At 37.5% G+C, this 4,553-nt stretch overlaps 1 long non-coding RNA gene across 1 annotated transcript; it reads left to right on the top strand.

The window, feature by feature from the left end:
- Positions 1–2,203: 2,203 nt before the first annotated feature.
- LOC149234626 (uncharacterized) lies at positions 2,204–3,273 on the top strand. The gene is made up of 3 exons (XR_016246094.1): positions 2,204–2,652; positions 2,750–2,827; positions 2,924–3,273. It is a non-coding gene; the product is annotated as an uncharacterized LOC149234626 (long non-coding RNA).
- The last annotated feature ends 1,280 nt before the right edge of the window (positions 3,274–4,553 follow it).

Here is a 4,553-nt window from a genome sequence, read left to right as displayed (position 1 = left end):
TTGGGTAGAAAGAAGAATACTATGTTCAAGAATTCAATCTCACTTGTGATCTCCAACAAAAAGGGTACATTGGAGCTAGCAATCCATGGAGAGCAAAGATTCTTATTGCTCAATTAAGAGCTAACTCACATCAACTACGGTGTGAAACAGGTCGATGGAAAAGACCTAAACAAGCTTGGGAAGAATGGATGTGCAATTTTTGCGCATTAGGGTTAGTGGAATTGGAAAAACATTTCATTTTGGAATGTGATGCTTTCAGAGACATCAGAGACAGTTACAACAGTATGTTAACATCGGTTCCTTGGCATTGTATTTTCAGTGAGGGGGTTGTTAAAAGGTTGGGTCAGATCATCTTTATTTTGAATAATAAGAGGATTGAATTGCAAAGAAAAAAGTAGGGAAGCTAGTGGTCCCATAGACTATTTCTAGTCTCGTGGATGTTAAAATTGCATTTCATTTCATAGAGCTAAAACCAACAAATCCTATGGCATTGATTATATAGATTCTAACAAACTAATACAACAAAAAACTATATTTGCATTTCATGGGACATTTCTACAAAAAGATGAATTGTTGGGGCAACTTGTTGAAGATTGTGATTAACCTTGATGTTCCCGGCCGATGGATTTCTCTTATGTCTAAGGGAGAGCTTCATTGAGATTATTGGAGCCAGAGCATTCTGAAGTATTCATTTCCAAGAGTGAGAGATGATATTCCAACATTCCAACACGTCCGTGATGACCATCCACAGCTTCGCGCGGAGATGATAAGGCTTCGTTCAATGTGGGAGTAGGGATTATCTGATTTGCTAAGAGTCTCTTAGAGTGAGGTTATTGATGTGAATAGAAAGACGTGCTCAGATTGGCATTTCTCACTCCTTTCATTTTGGAGAGCCTTAACCTGCTCTAACTCAGCTTCCAGGGTAGCACAATGCAGGTATGAGGGACTTCATGCCACGGAGGGATTTAGGGAGGATAGGGGAATACCTCAGGGTATAGAATTGAAGGAAGCTTTGCACTTGGAAAGAGGATGAAGGAGACTGGGTAATCAAGACGGGTATTTGAAGAGATTCAAGATCAGGAAAGAAGGATAGCTATGGGTTTGGGGCCACTCCATTCAAATGTGTGGATCATTGTGGAATCAGAAAATCTATCAACAAGGACACATAAATCCAGTTGGAGAGTTGTAGCTTGTCCTTTGAAGATTAGTTTATTGGTGACTAAATAGTGCACATCATCCATGCCAATGTGCCTTTGATCTATCTCCCATTTCGGTGGGATAGGACTATTGGAAGCAATGCTTCCATGACTTCCAAGTTTTCGTGAGTTGTATTGAGTGAGTTCCTAGGTTAATAGGTGTACTAGCTATTTTTAGTAATATAGATCCAGCATTCATGGATCTATAAGGATCATGTATTCCTATATATGTAATGTTCGTGAAAGCAATAAAACACAGTGTGTGTTTTGTGTTGTGTAACCACTCTCTATTTTTCTAACATGGTATTAGAGCAGGTACTGACTTGACTCCCTCACGGGAGGGCCAGGAAGATGACAAAACCTTGAGGATTGATTCTCTGTATATAAATTGGCATAGAGTGTGTGAAAATAATTTTGCAGAGTGTGAAAATATAATTTGTTGTGTATATAAATTAGCATAGAGTGTGTGAAAATAATTTTGCAATGTGTGAAAATATAATTTGTTGTGTGAGTGCTTTGAGTGAACATTTGATTTGTGTGAATCTGCATTCTTGTGTGCAAATTTTTTTTCTCTATGTGAGAATAGTGAGTTTGTGTGGAGATTCATGAGAGTTGTGTGAATAAAAGGTTGTGCATCCTGTTTTGAAAGTAAGAGGGCTGCCACATTTTCATTGTTGTCGACGGAGATAGACATGCGCAGAGACAATGTGCTTGGGGTGGATCATAGATTAGTGTGAAGGCGACAGAGCCAGTGTAACACATAATAAAATTTACCAAAAAATAAAAATAAATAAATAAATAACATATTATTATCTCACATGTACCATATATTAAATTTCAAACAGTGATCTGACTACGGAATTGAATAACGTATATCTCACAAATCATGTGTACCCAATATTCTATGCACTATGATGATTCTTATTAAAGTTTAAATCTTATATCTGTATTGTCTAATTAATCCACGATTCCCTGCATTTAATTTTTGTGGCATGACCGAGGTGGTGCAATTAACATTGGTGTACAAATTAAGCGGGGCTTCTGAGGGGTTACCTCTTCCACCTTAGGTCTATCCATTGATGTCTTAATTGTTGACATTTCGCATTGGCGCTTAGCTGGTCTACAGTCAACGCTGCCATCTGCCACGTCCTTGCTATTCCAGCTGCCAGATGGTGTTCATCCAAGCCTGGAAGATGGGAGCAGATCCGAAAGCTCGTCCTTGCGCCAGAAATTGAATTTACCTACCCAAAAATCATTCTTCACGCTTGGTCCATCGTCCAGAGCCTGTTTCCAGAGCTTACCCCTGCAAAACTTAGGCTGGAGAGGGAGCATTCAAGCAACTAGGTTTTGCCCCTACCAATTGGCTTTGCTGAGAGTTTACATGGAGCCTCCAGTCAATCCTTCAAAGAAGGTGGACTTTGTTGATTAATGCTCACATCCCTACCTTCTAATGCAGGTAATATTAGTCTGTTACAGAGATTAATTTAATTCTATCACTTACCATTTTAACTTGCTTGTCTATTGTTAACTATTTTTCTCGTCTTTTCCCGTAGGTAAAATGACGGTAACCCCTTCAGGTTTTCCTCGAATGCTAACAGAAGGAAACCCCCCTCCCCCCGACCCTTCCTTAGGTGATGCTTGTTTTAATATTTTGTTTTGCAATTGTTTTCAAATGGAGGATTACCTTCAAGATTTGGCGTTGAAATCCATGTTGTTCTGGCATGCAGGTTATCAAGATCCACTGCCTTGGGGTTTTGTTTCCGGCTTTTACGGCTCTGCCATGAGCAGCATCCAAATCCCTTATGGACAGAAGGAACAATATGAGCTTTCTTCTAAATGATACCATGGCTTGGTGAATCGGTTTTGGTTTTGGGATTATTTAGAATTCTTCATATTAGGGTTTGAAAGGGGAAAACCGTTGCAGTCGATGTTTTAAGTATCTTCGTCTTTGGATGCTTTCCGATTATTCTTCAGAATTGACTCTGTACAGAGCTTAATTTATTAATGGATTGAATGTTCTGTGGAAATCTTTTCTAAGTATTGTGTTTTCTTAGCAGAACGCCACGGTAGCGCATGTTAACAATTTGCAATTCCTTTAAATCGGAATACCTAGGTTTGGCTCTATCTATGCATTTATTGGCTGATATTTATTATTCTTAAGTTAAACAATCGTTTTTCATGGTTCTTTGCAATCTAAATCTCAAAGTTAATGATTCGCTTAAGATTCTTAGGTCTCTATCATACAAAACGGCCGCCTGGGTGTCCCAATGGGACTAGCTGAGGAGCAAATATGGATAGGGCTAGAGGTTCTTTCACAATGATAAATATTTAAATAGGGTTTCCTTTTTCTTTTTGCCAGACAGTAAGGTCTTAACATTCGGTTTTTCTTGCCTCCTTTTTTTTGGTGAGTCTGGAACATAACCCTCACCAATGTCGAGTCTGGTTGTAAATGGAACTATTTTTTTTTTTTTAATTTAATGGATACATATCGCCCTTCACATTTAGCGTCTAACAGTTCTTAACATTGGGTCATTACCCTTGTTCGTAAGATTGGACCTACGAGGCAATCTACTCGCGTATGTATTTACATAGGACAATTCTTTTACAGTATCATTTAATTACTGACCCATTCTTCTTGTACGCGCACTTTCTTGTAATCTTTATTACACAGAATACTTGTTTTATATTGTTTTTACTATGAGCAGATTGCATGTCATTCTTTGTCCACATTACACAAACGTTTTTCCTTTTTTTAAGAATCTTGTGATCATGAAATGAATCTAAACATCTTTGTTGTTTGCTAAGTTTCATTCATACAGAAGAATCTCTAAGACTGCGGGTTTTCCGGCTTCGGGTGGTCTCGATTTCTTCATAGAGATTAGTTTAAATACAACAATTTCTTTTATACAAAAGTTTCGAATATAGTTTTTTTTAATAACCCTACTTCTGTCGAACGATAGTTCAGTTTGCTCGACACTTCGGTAAGGTTTGGTATATCCTATAGAAACCACCTATTCCTATATTTACCTTAGAGGCATCTATTCATCGAACCTTTAAATTTAACTTAATTATCAATAGTCTATGAACATTGAATACTTGTTCATCAATTATGAAATAACTTCGCACATCATATTGCCTACTACAATCATACAAATAGACTAGGCATGCATCGTATTCCATTATACTGTCATAACAAAACAAGTTAGGCATGCATTTAATTCCATTCTACAGACTTAACAAATAGATTAGGCATGCATTATATTCCATTCTATAGTCATAGAAAAATAGATTAGGCATGCATTATATTCCATTCTACAATCTTAACAAACAGATTAGGCATGCATTATATTTCATTCT

The sequence above is a fragment of the Pinus tabuliformis genome, chromosome 8, assembly GCF_031772625.1.
Source record: "Pinus tabuliformis cultivar Carrire ecotype Pingquan chromosome 8, CPIR1, whole genome shotgun sequence".
Classification (NCBI taxonomy): Eukaryota; Viridiplantae; Streptophyta; class Pinopsida; order Pinales; family Pinaceae; genus Pinus; species Pinus tabuliformis.
This window is presented reverse-complemented; position numbering and strand designations above follow the sequence as displayed.